The sequence below is a fragment of the Periplaneta americana genome, chromosome 6, assembly GCF_040183065.1.
Source record: "Periplaneta americana isolate PAMFEO1 chromosome 6, P.americana_PAMFEO1_priV1, whole genome shotgun sequence".
NCBI classification, from domain to species: domain Eukaryota; kingdom Metazoa; phylum Arthropoda; class Insecta; order Blattodea; family Blattidae; genus Periplaneta; species Periplaneta americana.
This window is the reverse complement of record NC_091122.1, coordinates 20,306,358-20,327,418: the sequence shown is the minus strand read 5'-3', so window position 1 is coordinate 20,327,418 and position 21,061 is coordinate 20,306,358. Positions and strand designations below refer to the sequence as shown.

The 21,061-nt window shown below is 37.1% G+C and overlaps 2 long non-coding RNA genes across 2 annotated transcripts in view; one reads left to right on the top strand and one right to left on the bottom strand.

Annotated features, from left to right (window-relative positions):
• The window catches only part of LOC138701128 (uncharacterized), a 449,457-nt gene that overhangs the window by 261,022 nt on the left and 167,374 nt on the right, over window positions 1–21,061 (top strand). The window lies entirely within an intron of this gene.
• LOC138701129 (uncharacterized) overlaps window positions 1–21,061 on the bottom strand; it is a 173,636-nt gene that overhangs the window by 29,202 nt on the left and 123,373 nt on the right. The window lies entirely within an intron of this gene.

Here is a 21,061-nt window from a genome sequence, read left to right as displayed (position 1 = left end):
AGATGAACTATCAAAGATTCACTGATTTTATTACAAACTTTTGTTATTGTTTCAGTACATAGCATTGTGATCTTACCTGCTCTGGTAATATCTTCTAACAGTTGGCAACATTGAAAAGACGGCTATACAGTATTATACTGGGTGTTCAGTTCAAAGTGTGCCATGGCTCGCTGTATGCCGTCATGTGGCTAGTGGATATGCATAGAGAATTCAATCTTCCTACACTTCCGCAGAGGTGTATTACTTATGTGCCAGAGAAGTTGCCTAGCAAGTACGGCGTTCATTCATAAGAGTATTTACCGATACGTACGGTAACGCCGGTAGTGGCAGGAATGTGAACTGTTTCGAAACATGTACTGAGGTGAGTTTTTTTCTTACTGTCGGGATATGTGGAGAGGGTTAAGACGATTACTTACGTATTTGTTGACATTAACTTCGACGGCCAACATGGACACGGAGCATTTGATTAGTGTTGTGGAATGTTGCCGTACGCAACCGATGATAACAAATACCCTGCGTACGACTTGCCCGCGCAAAACAGTTCAAAAGAGGTTACGGTAGCACACAGACCGTACAGACCGCCATCTGTTGCTACGACGTTCTAGTTATACCGTACACGTTCTCAAGTTCAGATTGAACGCCTTGATTAATAGGCAACTTCTCTGACACAAAAGCTGAAACTCGCTTCAAATTGCTAACTCATCAACAGTGACGTCATGACACACTTTGAAATGAACACTCAGTATTTTTAGGATCTAATCTTACGTGAACTCATTATAATTGCAGACTCTTCGAACAACATTGGAAGAAAGGTGAACATTCTGAAATAATATAATACTCTACTTCTCTTTTGATGCTTAACATTCCCGCTACCAAGGGACGTAATATGATGACCCCAATGTTGACTTTTCAATATTATTTTCATTTTCGTCTATATTTCTTTATGAAATAACAATAATATAAACACTAATCCACTTTAAGAAGTAATTCGCGTTATTAATGCGGCATGAACTTACCATGAAAACTCCACGACATGAAATTCAATTTGTAGCTCAATTTTATTTATTTTTTTTTCTTGGCTTTGTTCCAAATGATTTGATTTTATGTTATTTATACATTATTCATGTTGCTGAATAATTTTATGTTATCTTTACTGTGCAATTTACTTTTGCAATTTACCTGGCTGACTAGTTTCGAAGTGGCAATCTTCATTGTCCGAAGCTTAGAGAAGGTCCCGCGCTGTCTTCTGGTTTTCTGTTATTTATGTTCTCAAGACGCTAGTTTTCCAATTTTCTATTTTTTCTTGTGTGTTACGGTTATTCTAAAAGTGATTACTTTGTTAGAAATAATTATAAATGGAACATTTTCTTGGATATGTTCATTGCTGTATAGATGGTACTCGAATATTTTAATTTCAACAATGAACTAAAATGATTTAGAATTTATATCATAGTACTGTGACATTCACAGCTTGTAGATGTGTTTTTTCCACCCTATCAAAGCGTATAGCGTTGAGGTGTTTGCCTTGAAATGGATTTTTTTTATTTTAGTTTATTTTAGTTATTTAACGACGCTGTATAAACTACTAGGTTATTTAGCGTCGATGAGATTGGTGATAGCGAGATGATATTTGGCGAGATGAGGCCGAGGATTCGCCATAGACTACCTTGCATTCACATTACGATTGGGGAAAACCTCGGAAAAAACCCAACCAGGTAATCAGCCCAAGCGGGGATCGAACCCTAGCCCGAACGCAACTTCAGACCGGCAGGCAAGCGCCTTAGCCGACTGAGCCACGCCGGTGGCTCCTTGAAATGGAAGGGGGACAAGTTTAAATTTATGGGTTCTCATAGTGTCACCAATAACATAAGTAAAATTCATTAATTTCGGTGCACGTTTTCAACAAAATGGATCGGGATTTTCCAATCACTCTGTATTTTTTTTTTTAAATAGGAAGCTTATTCTACATTTTTACACTTGTAAGTTCGTAGTTAATAATGCATAAATTATTAAATATTCCATATGCTTAACAAAAATTGATATGTGATTTTGTTGGAGTAATAGCATTATCTCCCTTGATAGTAGTAAGCTGTGAAAAAAAAAAAACCTTGGCAGCAGGAGGGTTAATGGAGACGTTTACGACCAGTAACGTAACACAATTTTGTATTTATTTTTGTAATTCTGTCCCTCAGGTAGCGGCTGCGACCTCGTAGCAGTCACTTCTTCCTGATTTACTTGTTTGTATTGCTAAGCTGTGACTTGGCTTCCTGCCCACTGCATATTACTTCGGGGCCTCAAGTCAGGTACTGCGTAATAGCAACTAGCTGTGTCCATCACCTTATTCAAATCAATTCAGGGTTGCACTGCAATGTCTCTCTGACAAGCTTCCTGTTTGGCGGGAGTTGGGGAGACTTACGTTTCTGTAGTGCAGATCGCGTAAGATCAGTTTCTAAAAAGGTAATATGCCCGTCTTTTCAATGTGGCCAACTGTTAGTAGGTATCACCAAAGCAGGTAAAATCACAATGCTATTGTACGGAAATAATAATAATAATAATAATAATAATAATAATAATAATAATAATGTATTCATTTATGATTGATTGATCTAATGTTAAAATGTATTTTGCCAGCGACATAAAATTAATTGATTTCACTAAACAGTTTATCTTTCATGAGACGTAACCTAAAAATGAATTTTGTTTGACCAGATGAAATAATTTGTACGAACTCCGAAAACCGAATACCCCTTTAAAATATATACTATTTATTTATCGATACTCTGCTATGTATTAATATTAATGTTATTAATTACATTCAAAATTCAAATGACGTTCGCTAGTAACTTTTGTTTCATGAGCTTTAGCAGCTTCTTCAAAGACAAACGATGCTGCTAACATAACGGATAGAAAGTAACTATCAGTTGTAGTATTTGTCAGTACATAAATTAGAAACAAAGTAGGCAAAAGGAAAGTCAACCCGACAACTAGAAAATCACTATAATCCACTTACATTAATATGGAGAAAATGGTAAGGATTCACTCTTATGGTATAAACCAGTAAGAAGACTCGGGCTTTAACACACACTAAGACAAACGCACCGACCTCTTTTTAATTTTTCCTTGGGGTGGGGGGGGGCAAGATTTTTTAGGGAAGACCTTATAGTGTATATCGCGTGGTATTCTCGTTCCCTATTTCCTATGAAATGAATTATTTTCCATGCCGTAAACTGGGGTAAACTTGACCATTAAAAAATTTAAATCATATCAGATGTACTAAATATATTTTTATTTCCCCCATTCCTTATTGTATTATTTTAAGTCACAAGCAAGGCTGATAAAATGTTTTCCTTCTTATACACCAGCATTATAAACGGTCTTTATTGTTCCTCAAAATCGTTCATAAAATTACATTTTATGGCACCAATAAAATTGCCATAGCAACAATTGTGTCATTAAGTAGTTCATATTTATAGCAGTGCTACGCCATAATATAAATGTTAATTAAAACACAGAATTTCTAAAAGTAAATAAATATTTTAATCAATAATGCAATCTAGAACAATACGAAATATAGAGACACACGAAAACACACCCAAATGAAATTCTCAACACACAACTCAATTTCAGAACACACACACACACACACACACACACACTCTTTGACTCCACATTACACTACACAAACACACTCCCACAGGAAACAAAACAAAAGGCGCCAAGACCAGCAACAGCCAGTTCTGAAGAAGGTCGATAACAGACCGAAACATGTTAACCAGGTACGATAGATTTTAACACGAGAAAGACATATAATACATATTCCAGTTTAGTATTATACTCTCATCTACGTCTCGGCATCCCTAAGTTCTTTTTCCCTCAGGTATCACAACTAATACTTTATATGTATGTCTGGATTCGCCCATATGTGCTGCATGCTCTGCCCATCTCAGACGTCTGGATTTAATGCTCCTAATTATGTCAGGTTAAGAATGCAATGTGGTGAGCTCTGCGTTATGTAACTTTCTCCATTCACCTGTAATTTCATCTTTCCTAACACCAAATATTTTCCTAAGTATACCTTATTCTGCAACACTCTTAACCGCTGTTCCTCTCTCAAAGTGAGTCGAAGTTTCACAACCATACAGAACAACCGGTAATATAAAAATAAAATTAAATAAAAATTTTCACCTAAAATCCAATTTCGTTGCCACTTAAATTATAAATTCAATCTGTGATTCGCATCGAATTGAACCAGGGTTTTTGGTTCATAAAACTCAACTAACTGAAGACTGCAGCTTGTGTATTCTAGGAATCCGCGGCCCGCAAATCGAATTCTGAGACCAGTTCCTTGGGTTACGTGATCGCCTTCCGTTAAGCAGCTAAATGTGGGCTAGAACGGGTCACGAAGGCAGCGACGCCTCTCCTTGGTTCGTATGAATAAAATTCATTACAGCGCTGCACTTCAACAGCCTTCACGCAGAGACGTGCGTAGTGCAGTATCAAACACAACATACTTGTCCTCATAAGAAGCACACAACCAAGCTGCCAGACACACACTGTGTTGATGTTAAGCAGTCAAGCCATTACCCTTCACCTCACGCACCTCACCTTCCTCCTTCTCAACCTCCTTAAGCCTCGTTCACACTTTTCAAGTAACTTGAATTCAAGTTTCAAGTAAAGTTGGATCCCTTCTACTTTTTACTTGACTTGAAAGAACATTTGAAAAGTCTGAACGTCACTTGATAACTTGAATTCGAGGAGAAAAGGGCGGGAATTCAAATTAACAGCTATTTTAAGAGCGTTAAATTAACAGCTGATCGTTTTTCTGTTCTACTGGGAACGTAAAAATAATAAGAAACAGTAGTAAGTGAAATAATGACCAAATATTTGAGTTTCTGAAGTTATATAAAGTTCACGAAGGCCTGCAGATTATAGAAACTGCAAATTTCTTAATAGAAATGCAAGGAAGCTGCCAAGGAAGGAAGAGTTCATTGAAGAATTGAACAGCAGAGATTTTAACGTGGACACAGATGAGGCCTATGAAAGACAATAAAAACCATTAAACTGTAGATAGAGAAGAAGTGAGGAAGATGACGTTTATCGCCGAAACTGGCATGGTTCAATGTCGTTGATAGATTTTTTGGGGGGGGGGGAACTGTATCAGCTTCAAGATAATCATTTTCAATTACGGTAAATCAGACTTGCTTATATTTTATTACATTTGCGATAAGAATGATTAAATCTGATTGAAGATTTCACTTATTCTATTTGTAATGGTCAATGGTCGTGTATTTTTCTTACTAATTTAATTCCTAACCTATACTGAACAACACGTCTTCAATTTATTCAATATAGCCTATTTATCATTTCCCTGACACGGAGGTTTGCTACTACAGAAATTCCTAATTGCACAACTTCCATCGACGCCATTTTATCCTACTTGAAATCACGTGACTTGAATTCAAGTTGCAGGTTAGACATATTCAAGTTATTTTGTTTTCAAGTAGGATAAAATGGCGTCGATGGAAGTTGTGCAATTAGGAATTTCTATAGTAGCTAACCTCCGTGTCAGGGAAATGATAAATATATTGAAGAAATGGAAGACGTATTGTTGAGTCTGGGTTAGGAATTGGATTAGTAAGAGAAATACACGACCACTGACTATTACAAATAGAATAAGTGAAATTTTCAAGCAGATTTAATAATTCTTAATGTAAATGTAATAAAAGATAAGCAGGTCTGTTTTACCATAATTGAAAATGATTATCTTGAAGCTGTTACAGTCCTCAAAAAAAAAAAATCTTTCAGCCACATTGAATTATGCCAGTTTCGGCTGAAAAATGTCATTCCTTGAAGTAACACTCTTCATAATCCTTCCTATCTTCCTCACTTCTTCTCTATCTACAGTTTAATGGTTTTTAATTATTGTCTTTCATATCTCATCTGTGTCCACGTTAAAATCTCTGCTGTTCAATTCTTGAATCAACTCTTCCTTGGCAGTTTTCTTTGTTATTCTGTCACGATACTTAGCAGTTTCAATAATCCACAGGCCTTCGTGGGTTTTATACAACTTCAGAAACTCAAATACTTGGTCATTATTTCACTTGCTATTGTTTCCTATTATTTTACGTTCCCAGTAGAACAGAAAAACAATCAGCTGTTAATTGTACGCTCTTAAAACAGCTTTTAATTCAAATTCCCGCGCTTTTTCCCTTGAATTCAAGTTATCAGGTGACGTTCACACTCTTCAAGTTGTTTCAAGTGTCCTTTCAAGTCAAGTAAAAAGTAGAAAGGGATTCAACTTCACTTGAAACTTGAATTCAAGCCGTTACTTGACTTCAAGTCAACTTGAAACATAGTTCACGGTTAGCGCGTCTGGCCGAGAAACCAGGTGGCCCGGGTTCGATTCCCGGTCGGGGCAAGTTACCTGGTTGAGTTTTTTTCCGGGGTTTTCCCTCAACCAAAAATGAGCAAATGTGGGTAACTTTCGGTGCTGGACCCGGACTCATTTCACCGGCATTATCACCTTCATCTCATTCAGACGCTAAATAACCTAAGCTGTTGAAAAAAAGCGTCGTAAAATAACCTATTAACCCTCTACTGCATGAGTCATTTTTGCTCAAATAACGTTCAGCTATTATATTGGCGCCAGAGACTCAGAGATACCAACTTCTTAAATTTTCTCCGACTCTGTCTTCATTGCTAGCTTCAGAGCGTTGCCTCAGAGCAACAGAATGCATATAAACATCACACAGAAAAAATAAAAGAATAAAAAGTAATATGTTGCTTTGAGGCAACACTATGCAGTAGAGAGTTAAAAAAAAACATAGTTCACACTTTTCAAGTACGTCGAATCAAGTGTTTTGAATTCAAATTACTTGAAAAATGTGAACGAGGCTTTACTGAATCTTATTCCCCGTCGTTATCTCTTCACCCGTCTTATTCTGCACCTTATCTTCTTGAATGAACTTCATCTTTTCTGCTTACTCTTTTTTCGTCTCATCAGCACCCAATTTATTATTATGATATAATTTATTTAACTATTTGACAAACATTTTAAATCATATCATTTATATGGTGAAGAATCGGTAGAACGGAGAAAATTCTCTCCGACACCGAGACTCGAACCCGGGTTTCCAGCTTTACATGCTGGCGCTTTATCCATTAAGCCACACTGGATTCAAGTTCCGATGCCGGATTGAATCCTTCTCATGTTTAAGTAGTATTATATCCAAGGAATACGCTTTTAAAATTTGCGCAGTTATAGCCCGCCAATAGGACGTACAATGAGCCAAAGCAAGTCTGTGCAAAGTGCATTCAGGGTCCGGTCCTTGAAAAGCCAAGCCACGCGAGGATGGAGAACATAAATCCCAAATCTGCTTTCTTTTCATTATCGCTATATCATTTAGGAATTATTTTCGCAAGGAATAATCTTCTTTGAATAACTTCTATAGTTGAACTGGACATTTGTAATGAGTTAGACCTATCGACTACCTAAACAATCAGAGTTGCGCTCTAGACGCTGCGTACAAGATAGCCAACAAATAAATTTTTATATGTCTCATGAAAGTCCGAAATTACAGATAATTCGCGGTTTTCCGTACTTTTAGCTCGAGTTTTATGGTGATGGCTGCTCTTCTGTAACTAGCTGTCGACACGTTATAAACGCATTAATACTTGATAGCAGACTGTATTATTCCATTAGTACGGACTTTCAATAGAAATGTGCACATAAAAACTTCATACATTTTGCTCCCGCCTACAGTCCCATTCCTATTTCAACTTACCCTGCAGTGAATAACGGGGAGAAAAAAGTTTACCCTGACCAACGGTGATTCACAGTAATGTTAAAAGCACCAAGACCCAAGGTTACAAAAAAAAAGAAGAAATATGACCCTTATTGCAGGCTACAGCATTTATTATCGACGATACCCTTCAATACGGATAAATGAAAAAGGTTAGGGAAACCTGGATTACGCCCTTCGGCACGTTTCGAGCCGATACGATCTGCCTCGTGTTGAAACGCTTGCGTTTATTTCTGCCGCTGAAATTAGCCCAAGTTTCGTGCACTGTGACAATATCTCGTTGCAAGAAGACAAAACACACGACCCTGTCGAGGCATACACACCATAGGCACGCTCGGTTCAAGGTTTAACTTGCAGGAAAATCAAATACGGAATTATTTACCAAAGGAATTTTCTGTTAACCGTTTTTTATTTATTGGCGATGTGGCGGTATTTGCATAATACAGAAAACAATCCACAAGAATCAAAGCACAATTTGTATAAAATTGGGGTGAGCAGTAGACAGGAATAATAAGAGAATTCCAACGATTGAGTGAAACGTTTGTACTCGAATTAAATATAAAATACAATATAACTCACATATTCTTTAAAACTGTAGTGTATTTTATTTGATATTCACGTTAAAACGTACCCATATACAGGTTGATTCACGAGGATTTGCCGCCAATTACGGAGCTTATTTCCGAAGACATTCTGAGCAAAAAATGTCATATAAACATTTGTCCTAATCTCAATATTTTCAGAATTACACTGATTTGAAGTTGTTTGTAAAATACCATTATTCAGGAGTATCATTTCTTTAATTAGCTAGTATTCTGAAGCTAAAAATGTGTTGTGAATTCTATAGGGGAGAGTCGGGTAGTATCGGACAACGGGTAGTTTCGGACAGTGCGTTTCTTTCATCTACCACCATATGGTAGTACCTGAATGACATGGTTACGTTTCTCTATGCGACATCACAGAAACGTAACCATGTCAATCAGGTACTATCATCGTGTGGTAGATGAAAGAAACTCACTGTCCGATATTACCCGATGTGCGATACTACCCGACCCTCCCCTAGTTGCTTCGTACAGAATTTTTTTTTTTTTTCCGATTTTAACTACAAAATTACATTTTCTTACGCATTTATCACAATTGTTACAAATCACGCCACTCTTGTAAATTCTTTAAGACTGTACATTACGATGGGTAATTAAACTGTAATGAATGAAGTTCCTAAAGTCGTATGATTTGTAACAATTTTTGTGTTAAGTACTTAAGAATGATACCATTTTTAGTTGAAATTGAAAAATAAAATCGGTACAAAGAAAATTGGCAACAAAGTTTTACCTTTAGAACACTAACCAATTAAAGAAATGTCACTTCTGAATAGTTCATTCTCTATTTGTAATATTTTTTACCCTTAAAACTAAAGAAAAAAAAGGTATTTTACTAACAACTTCAAATTAGTGTAACTTTGAAAATACTGAGATTAGAATAAATATTTTTGTGACATTCTCTGCTCAGATGTCTTCGGAAATAAGCTCCGTAAGTGACGGTAAATCCTCGTGAGTCACTCTGTATATAAGACTGTGTGAAAGACCTCGTGGCACATTAACTACAGTCCATTATGAAGCAACACAAAACGTGTAGAAAACCACGAGCCACGAAGTTCATCTTACACTTGTTTCCACTTCATTACTATATAAGTAGAGGGAACAACAAAAAATTAAACAAAAACAAAAAAAAAAAAAAAAAAAAAAAAAACAAGACGAATACTATAGACGACGCATTCCAAACATCAATACAGAAATTATAAACAAGATTATTTAGCTGTGGTTTAAAAATGTCCACTTCCAAGTCAAAATAAATAGATTTCAAAGGAAGGAATCCAATTGGAAGTAAAATTGTAATAAATAATGAAATAATTAAGGGAGTAAACACTTTACCATAGATATTGCCTATAATTTCATGTCAAAATGAAGATAGGAACAGAAAAATTTACAAAGCTTCCCCAAATAACAGATATCAACAACAAAATTCTAAAACCGTCCCAAATCCATGAGCACACCAGATTGAAAATATACAACACTTTGGCTATATCCATACTTTCATGTGGATATGAGATATGGGAATAAGAGAACAAGATAAATCCGAAATAAGGGAAGGAGAGGAGGAATTTAAAAAATGCAAAATATACATGGCAGCACAAATCAATCAATTTTATCATAACTCATAGTCAACCCAATTTCGGACAGAATTCCAAATGACCGTTGTACTTATTGGACTCAAACACATTCATCGAATGGACACAAGTAGAGTACCACACTTACTCTCGAAATATCACCTCAAATGAGCTGCTGCCAGGAAGTCAAAAGGAGCCTAGCAATGGCAAAGGAAGGCCATAAAGCCTTCTGAAACAATCAGACGATACAAAGAACATTGAAAATACACCAAATGGAGAGACAGAATAAGAAATGGAGCTGTGCTAAGGAATGGTAAACGGAAGAAAAGTTCGGGGCAGAAGAAGGTATCAATCAGATGATAGACAACATTAAGATACATGGATCATATGCGGAGATTAAAAGGAAGGTGGAAAATAGTTAAGATTGGATAAAACTAGGTTTGCAATGAAAGACCTGCCCATGGGCAGAACATTATGAATGAATGAATGAATGAATGCCATCCCATGGAAGAAGAGGTCAACGTGACCTCTAAAGAGACTTCTAGACTGATGCATTACAGGATCGGGACAGGCCATGGGGCCCACATCCATAATTGGATGATGATGATGATGATGATGACGACGACGACGACGACGACGACGACGGAGACATTAGTTGCATAATTTTTATGGAAAAAAAAAAAAGATTTGTAATATTCTATAAAATTCATGATCGAAACGAAATATTTGTTTCAGGAACAGAGTGCGATAAATAAATCCCATAGAAACTTATTGACGATCTAACTGAAAATTGGAAGTGCCGATCCACATTAAATTTGGACTTGAGCGAGTATGCTGGGAAACCGTATCCACAAACCTGAAGAGCTGAGGAAAAACCGGTCTTTCAGGATCATAACATCGAAATCAAGACGGAGTAGTTAGTGTGGTATTTACGAGTGTGGAAAACAACACATGCTCATATGCATTTAAATTATAAGATTGTTATAATGAAGAAACTCTTGATCGATACAACTTGAAGAAACAAGTGCGTCTCAGCTGAAAAAAAAAAAAAGCCGATACTGCGTAGTATATCAAACTTGTTGTCTTACGTCTTATCGAAATCGAAGAATTTCAGTGAGGTCAGCTAAACCTAATGGATTTGTTTTTGGACGAAACTATCTACGGTCCACTGCTGTGGAGTAACGGTTAGCATGCCTTACCGTGAACCAGTGGGCTCTGGTTCAAATCCTGGTTGGGACAAGTTACCTGGTTGAGGTTTTTTTTTTTCCGGAGTTTTCCTCGACTCATTAAGAGCAAATACTGGATAACTTTCTGCGCTGGACCCTGGACTCATTTCCCTGACATCATTTTGATCCCATTCAGATAACCACAGTTGTTGATAAAGCGTCGTAAAATAACCAATTAAAAAAACGTTCTACGCGAAATATTGTAACATCTGCAATACAGATGGAATAAATTAAATACGACGTGGGGATAAGAATGTAAATCCATGGGTAGTGGTAGGCTGTAAACGTAGATGACTTGGAAAATAAATAAAAACTATGAGTGTGGGAAATGTCATGTATTTACTGGTGTTACATACTTATTTTTAATTCACATAAAAGTTTCATTTGAGCTCTTTTTTTTACCGAAATTAAAAAAAAATAGTTACGGCATATGTGACTACATTTAATTAAGCAAATATTTGTGAAAACTGTAACAGAAGAATGCCTTTATTCACAGCGCCTCTCTTCTTAGTAAGAATCGCATCTTGGATTGGAGTCAAGAACTTGAAGTCGTACGGCTCTAGGCACTAGTGGAGGTGGTTCCTGGGGGGTTTCGGTTCATTTCCCCAGCTGACTCATACCTTTGCTAATTTTGTAGTATAGAAGTAAATTGCTCGAGAAAGATAATATACGGTATATAATCAAAGCTGTAACACTATTTTTTGTTAATATCGAGTGTTGTAATTTTAATCATTTATGCTTTACGTAAATAAGTTAACAGATTAACATAAAATCGGCCTATTTTCACGTGAGGTTATTGTAACATATGCCCCTAGATAGGCTACAGGCCTTCTGCATTCATGGAAATTAATAGAAATAGCATTTAGAGATTAAAAAAATTGAACCGAACGGAAAAATTATTGAGAGACGTTAATCTCGGACTAATTAAAATTTTAAAATATGTATGTGTATACAGAGTGTTCAAGAAGTATGTAGTACCTATTATTCATAACTTCTTAAATTTTAATTTCACAAAAGAAAAGTTTTATACAAAAGCTTTTTTGAGATAGACTATACAATATGACACCAGTGTTCGAAAAGAATTATTCAAGCATACAGAATGTGGCCACAGTCTGGTGTATACAGTCACGAAACTCAGTTCGTAGGGAATATGCATCCAATGACAGTTGAAATTTAGTTGTTAGTCACTAGGATCGTTACTATCGCCTCATCACAGATAATGCGAAATGAAGAGTCCACTGCAAGAATGATGGATGTCACTTTCTTGTCGAAAATGAACCAAGACTGTCAATGTATAGCTTAAGACATATAGTTGCTAACCGCTTGGAGCATTGCATAGCGAGAAATGCAGAAAATCGTCTCAAGCTTCGTGACTATATGTACTAGACTGTGATGTGGCAGTAAACTTTATTTTTTTTTTAATGGCACCGTATATTAAAATTTACATAGACCTATTCCAAATCTCCATTAAATGTTATGTATGAATGTTACAAATTTTACTCATTCACCCGTTTCACGTCTTTTAACTAATAATAATAATAATAATAATAATAATAATAATAATAATAATAATAATAATAATAATGTTTTATTTTCGCTGGCAGAGTTAAGGCCATAAGGCCTTCTCTTCCACTCAACCAGCCTTAATCAATACAATACATAAATTTAAATTACAAATATTTACACTACACTTAAAAGGTTCTCCAGCAATATTCTTCACTACACATTTATTTAAATTTAGATAAATCTATAAGGTAAAGTAGTAACTTAATTTATGAACTAATTTAATTCAATGAATTATAATTAATTTAATATTTGAGATAGCTAGTAAAATGATGAAAATTAATTTAATATAAGCTTACTAGGACTATGTTACAGGGAGAATATACATATATTTTTATTTCTATAATGAGAATATTAATGTAATTGCCATTAGAGGTTTTGTAAATCTATTTAGAAAAATTAATGATAATAATAATAAGAATGGACAGATGTTGGTTTCATTATAAGTAACAAATATTAATCAGCAATTCATCTGTTAAGTAAGAATTTATGCAATTTTGACCTAAATGAAGTTATTGTCCAAAAACCCCTTATATCACTCGGAAGCGAGTTCCAATTAACTACGGTATTTACTAAATTCATTTCGTGGACTTCAAACTTCAAATAGGTACAGCATGTAAAACCATGTTCAGCAGGCTATAAAACTAATGAAAACTGTTCATTGTTGAAGAATGTTAGTATTTTGTTTGATTCATGACCTACTCTACATGATTATAGATATGAGATGGAACATATCAGTCATGTAACTGTGAGAAAGAACTGACTGTTTTTCTGATAAAATGGGATATTGCTTGGCTGTGAATGCTTTTCATTTTGAGCATCTGTTGTAAAGTTTGATTAGCAATAGTGTTTTGATCGATATTATAAATTTATTTTAATTCTTTAATATTTTTCTTGATCTATGTAGAACTGTAGAACATCATTAAGGAACGTATAGCCTACAGTATATTCGCAAGGAATGACAGTATTTGGTATTTATAAAATAAAGGTTTACAAGAATCTGTTTAAAACTATTATATTTTTAAGTTGGTTATATAAGGATGCTGCATCAACTACTAAATTATTAGTGTTCATAAAATTGCTGATTACGAAATGGTATTTGACGAGATGAGGCCGAGGATTCGCCATAGATTACCTGACATTCACCTTGCGGTTGGGTAAAACACCGGAAGAAATCTAACCAGGCAATCAGCTCAACCGGGAATCGAACTCACGCCCAATCCCACCTGTTCAGCAAACAAGCGCGCTTACCGCCTGAGCTACGCCGGTGGCCTGTTTTAAGAATATATTCAACGGCTAAACGAATAGTTTCCTTTAGTAAAATAAGAATCAAGGCGATAGATGATTACTATTGCCATCCACGATGTTTCCACATTCTTATGCGTCTGCAAAATCTGATCTATTTTTAACGATATTACTTAACCCATTAACTTAATGTTTCTACATCTCATCTCATCAGATGGTATACGGAATTACGAATATTAAAACATCGGCGATGATAAAAGGTATGGACAGCCTTGATTGCTGAATTCGGTCCCTGAACCTCCGAAATATGACGTAAGCGGCAGAGGTCGATGTTTACTTTGTTGAGCGACAACCACGCTACACTCCACCTTGAAATGCTGAACCTGTTGTTGCTATTCTAGTCGCGAGCAGATTTCGCCTACGTAGACGGAGGGCGCTTCACAGCACCAGACCCACAGTGGCGACGTCTGTCAAGGCTTAAAACATTTCATTTATACCTGTGGCACTTTATCTGAGCGTCGATGACGTCAGAGGGGGGTGTTTTAAAACAACCCTCAGCGCTTGGCATTTGTGAGAACGAAGAATGAATTGTATTATTTGTAAAAGAAAACAGAAGTAAGATTTGTAAGATAATCTTAAAATGTTATTTATGCTTTACTCTTATTTTATTTTAATATACAAGGTTTTTAGAAATACTTAGACAAACCTTGGGGACATATTCCTCACACCAAAACAAGAAAAAAATTCATATAAACATATGTCCGAAAATCCTTATTTTTTTGTTATTAATGAAAGAACACAATGAAACATCTGTTAGATATTGCCAGCTTGGTAGTAAGTGTTGCAACGTTAATCATTTCAGAAACTCATAACCAGACTTCGGTCCTGGGCACAGAAATGCATGAAGTTCAGAACGCACGAACGATAGTGTTGTGTTCGTCGAGTGGAGTGGGAGATGGAGCGCGCCGTTACTTCGTGTCTCAACATGTAAACAGTCCGTTACAGTACGGCACAAAATATATTTCACCCTGTACAGATACGGTATATACAGTACTTTCCTAGTGTAGACAATAAGTGTCTACCATTAAAATATTAACGTGAGTTGTAACCTGCAATCAGGTGTCCCTACGCCGAAGCCTGATACACGTACCGCAGCCAAGCAGCAATACACACAACGGTAATGCACATTACAGGCCCACCTGTGCTGTTGCAGTCACTCCTCCATACGGGTCATGACGTCATTTATACTCCGTGTACTCTAAACCTCATACTGGTTACTTTGTGCCCCTAGGCCGAAGCCTGGTCACAACAAATGTTCAAAATGTTCTCCTCTTGCTTCCACACACGAGTTTCTGAATTGATCAACGTTGCAACACTTGCTACCAAGCGGGCAATATATAACAGATGTTTCATTCATTAAGAACTAAAAAAAACTAAGGAGTTTCGGACATATGTTTATATGAACTTGTTTTCTTGTTTCGGTGTGAGGAACATGTCCCCAAGGTTTGCCGAAGTATTTCTGAAACACCCTGTAATGCCTATCAAAGGCATTACTTAAAATTATATACATAATTACGGAATTTCTTTTTCAATTTTAATAACTGATATTTCTGGTAATGCCATAGAGAGGCAAACAAAAACGTTGGCGGAGCGCACAGATAAAGTGTATAAGGGAGGGACACGGGCTGGAGACTGTCCTCTCACGTATGCCACTTGGATGAACCCATTATACTATCTGGAATGGAATAGTGTGCATGCCTTAAGGTCCTCCGCCCTACAAATTCCCTTGCGGGTAACCGCCTAACTTCTCTACAGCCTATTTTTTAAATACAGAATCCCTTCACCTTTCCGTCCCACGAGAACTACGAGCCCATGGTATTGTACGTAGCACTACTACCAGCAACTAATGACCAACCACTGGGTCCAAGTTCGGTGGCACACCGCAGCCGATTCCACAGCGGAGCATCTTCAAAATATGGGAAAGAAACGGAGATCATAGTGAAAGAGGGGAAGTGTAATTATGTTGGCGAAATGAGTCCGAGGTCCAACGCCGAAAGTTACCCAGCATTGGATGAGGGAAAACCGCAACCAGGATTTGAACGCGGGCCCGTTCCTTTCACGGTCAGACATACTATCTGTTACTCAGCAGCGGTGGAGGTCAACATAGGTTTAACGTCAAGGATATTCCCATATGAAAGAGATACCAAGAGATCCTCTGTTCCCATCTGGCTTGATGAATAAAGTGAGTTGTCTATTCATAATTTTTCAACCGCTTGCATTCCAAAATATTTACACGAAGTTTCACGTTCTCACGATCAATAGTTTTCCTCCCAGAGTTTATTAGATAAGCATAGTTTAATTATAGCTGCCTGTTATGCAGTACACTCATGTCCACATGGCAGTACAATCGATCTTCAGCCGCTTATTGACTTGTCTCTCAAGCTTCGATTAAGCAATAAAGCAGCGTATAATCAGCTGTTATTTTGAAGTTCGTAATGCGCGTGCGCTAGTTCGCAGAATTTTTTTTTGTCATGGCAGATATCTACGGAGATTTGTACAAACAAACGAACGTGTTTGCGCATGAGCAGGGGCCAGTTCGTGCAAATTATTTGCGTGTAGCAGACACGTAATTTCATCTTCGTATTGAAACAGCAGTTCGTGGGCTGGAATACCTCCAAGGGCATGGATGCTGGCAATTCACGATGTACCATCCTTTATTTCATCGATGCATATCTGAAGTACTTCTAATCTTACGTCATAGGAATTCTGTCATATGCACCTAAAATGATTAAATTAAACAAAAATTATCTCCGTGGCGCGATAGCCCATGAAGGGCCAAGGTCGAACAGGCGACTGCTGGCCTCACGAGCACTTCCTCAGCAGAGGTGAACGATCATCTAACCAGAACGAAGGTGATATCCATAACCGTTATTTTCATATATTATTACAATGTACCGAAGTACATATGATATTTCCGTGCAGAAATTCTGCGTCATCGTATGATGAAGGATGAGTGGAACGGAGAAAAATTCTCTCCGGCACTGGGATTTGAACCCGAGTTTTCAGCTCTACGTGCTGACGCTCTATCCACTAAGCCACACCGGATTCCCATCCCTATGTCGGATTGAATCCTTTCAATTTAGGTTCTACCTCTTGGGTTCCCTCTAGTGGCCTACCCCCATGCACTGCGTCATAGATGTATGACAGTGGCACAATGTCCACACATGTGCAGAGGTGCACTCGTTATGAGTGACTAAGTGGCCGGGTTCCGACGGAATGAGCGCCGTCTTAAATCACTAAAGTAATTACTTTTCGCATATCGTATATTATTACGATGCACCGAAGTATATATGATATTTCCGTGCAGAAATTCTGTTATCTATTGTAGCTCCCCGAATTCGTCATAATGCTGGGTGGAGACCGGTATCATACACTGGCCCAAATTTCATGAGAATCTTCCCCATGAGTACTCGAATCAGCGCGCATTACACCCATTACGGACGGAGTAAGAGTATTGCACCGGCCACAGAAAAGTTATGAGCGCCCTAATAATATTGTAATCGTTGAATACTCGCTTAAATTAACCTCTAGACACGTTACCAAAGTTTGCATAATGACGATGCTACCATCAGTTAAGCTACAGGTAGATATCCGAGAAATTCACGAGGCGTGATAATAGTATTAGAACTGTTTTTATTTTGCGTATTGTTTCCATCATTTCTTTATACTTCTTCCCATAACCCCATAAAGTCCACACCTGTGGAGTAACAGTTGGCACGTCTGGCCCTGGTTCGATTCCCGGTCGTTGCAAGTTACCTGGTTGAGGTTTTTCCGGGGTTTCCCTCAACCCAATATGAGCAAATGCTGGGTAACTATCGGTGCTGGACCCCGGACTCATTTCACCGGTATTATCACCTTCATCTCATTCAGACGCTAAATAATCTCAGATGTTGATAAAGCGTCGTAAAGTAACCTACTAATATAAAAAAATAACCCTATAAAGTGCACTTTTGAATTGCTAAATAACGTGAATTCGTATAACGCGAAAAAGGTATAATTCAAGTTTTTAAACGAATGTCAGCAATATTTGTTATTTTATTTGCGAAATCAGAAATGTAACGTATTTTAAGTAGCCTATTTATATGTTTTTATAATTCCAGGTTCTTTTTTCAATGGCACATCTCGTTTCGCCATTTTGTCAACAAATGAATGCAGCCGTATATTAAAATCTATATAAATTGTAGAAACTGAAAATGTTGAAAATCCTACACCAGACTTATCGGGAGCTATGCATAGACATTTTGCTAGCCCGCGCTACGAGCGTGCTAAACTACCCCGGCTATAGACTGATTACTTGTACAGGATTCATATTACATCATATCGCTAACACTGGTTTATGAATACGAAAAACGTTAGTTTGCTGATCATCGACCGGAAGCCCGCGCTAAGAATGTCTATGAATATGACCCATCGTGTTTAATATCTTAAGCCAGGATTATTAAAATAACACACCAAATAGAGCGTAGCAATAACATCGGAATCTTCAAATTTTAAAACGAATTTTCTTTAAAAATAAAACCACTTTCGCGGGACTAGCTGTTACACTCAGCGCATTTCGAACTGGCGGATTGTTAACGTACAATCTACGCACGAGTCATTGAACTGAAAACTGAAGCATTGTAATCCCAGCTGTCCCAGCTGACTTTAGTTGAGGAGAATTATCCAGTAATGGGGTAACCACGCGTGGCAAATGCATTCCATTGGTTGACCTTGATCCGCCAGTTCGAAATGCACTGACAATAGTGAAGTCAACCGCTTATCCTAATCTGTAAATGAAGCGTTGATTCTTGTTACGGTCAAGTCGCGCGCGCCAGTGTGAAGCGAGCTTACACCATAATGATGCATTATAAAGCTGTGCGGGCTCTGCCCACTACACCTGGGCCTCCACTGCACCTCCTCCGGCTGTTTCGTGTGGGAAGCCCCGACATTGGACCGCCAGGTCCTGCCTGTACCTCATCGAGATGTAATTGACGAAACCTTCCATTACAAGCAAGGGGAGGACGAGCACGCCCTCCAATCTGCTGTCAAATTCATAGATATTACGCTACCTGCTGTCACAACACGTGCAAGCGCACCAGCACACGTGGAGACTCGAATATCAGGACGTCTGACTATGAAAATGGTGGACTCAGGTTACGATCTCGGGTGAGACAAGGTTCGAGGTATCATCAACAGTAATATCACAAGTGCTGATATTTTTTCAGTAATTTAATTGAGCTTAATGAATGTTCCTTATGATAATTATTTCAAGAACATAGGGCGAGGAATAATTAAATTATCTTGTGAGAAGATTCAGAGTTTAAAAGCGAAATTAAATTACCGGTGAAAACTTTTTCGCACGTGTGAAATTCGACTAAAAATTTATATGCGGACTACTTGAGTGCCTCCGTAGTCCGTTGGGCAGCAATGCTGGCTTACAGATCTGGAGGTTCCGGGTTCGTTTTCCGGGCTCGGCTCTCGTTGAATTTTTCTTGAAGAAGAAAAATTGCCTGGGTGTCTAGAGTCCGGAAATTTGTATGATGTGAGTGTGGCGGGTTAATATTAATTAGCCAATCTTCAACACTATAAAATACAATATATCAGGACTGTCGCTGGACAGTAACCTGAACACAAGTTTCAGCGTGACATTGTTGACAAATAACTCCATCAGTTAGCACAACCATAAAGCACTAATAGATGCACTAAGACTTTCCAAATCTACTGGTATTACCCTATTACTTGAAACCGTAGTACTAGGTCTTATTTCAAAATATTGATTTTTTATTGTGAACTCATTTTCTGTAAAAATTTAGTGTACGGATTGCTCGCTTCTCCTCTACCTTTACCACCTACTTTTTTCCCTAGCTAAATCCAACTATCTCGAAATTTAACGTACAGGATGTTAAGATTCCCGATTGGTGGAAATTGTAGCTTTTTTACTTCTCTTAGCAGAAAAAAAATTATTACCAGAAACCAAAGAAATCAGTGAAATACGTTTTGTATCTGAAACAAAGGCTGCAACCTTGCTTGAAACGATAAGAAATTATGTGCTGTTCTTTTAAACCTTCACTTTTTAGTGTTAATGTTATTTTATTATTATTTATTTGTTATTTGTATTACGTGTGTTTGCCTCCAGAGCTGGATGAGTAATAAACAAGACTTTTCTTCGTTGAACATGATATCACTTCTCATCAATGCTACAAAGTTGTTAAAGTAACTGGCCATCAGCATTAAATAAGCTAATAACGTAAGTGCAGGAGGCCACTTTGATCATTGCAGCCGTGTAATAAAAACCAACATGTTAGTCACAGTCATTTCGCCGATTTTCTCAATCTATACACAACATAAATTTGACAGGGATGGACAAATTCCTTTCTTTAGTGGATCATACAGTATAATACACAAACTTTTAAGGACAATTGCTGGTAGTATTTTTACCCCAACAGTAAAATAGAACTTCTGAAAGAATAGAAGAAGCCTTAATTTGTTGCCCATGTTTTCGATACAAGATCATTTAAAATGCCTTAAATATGTAATAAGTGCCCTAAGCCCAAAGCTTTTATTTCTGCTGAGATATGTTTGAAAATTTTAGAATAGGGTAAAGGTTGGTAATATTGTGATAGTTCTTTTTGAAAATTTATTACAATTTTACTGAGCGAGAGAATGGCCGTTTTTGTGCAACAAATTGTCCACGAACATTCCCTTAATACGTTGACGCAAAAAAAAAAAAAAAAAAACCTGATCTTTCTCTCGCTGAGTAAAATTGTAACAAGTTCTCAAAAAAAAAGAAGTATTACAATATTACTCATATCACAATATTACCAACCTTTACCCTATACAAGATGGGTCAAAAGTCGGTTTCCCCAATATTCCTTCTTAGGTTTCATACTCGTACACATATTTTATATAGATGTCATAACTTGAATAAATAGCTGATGTAATATAAGTGGTGGGTTGACAATCATGTTCGTGCGTCAACTGTTTTTCCAATGTCATTTCTTGTTATTGTTTTGTTTTTA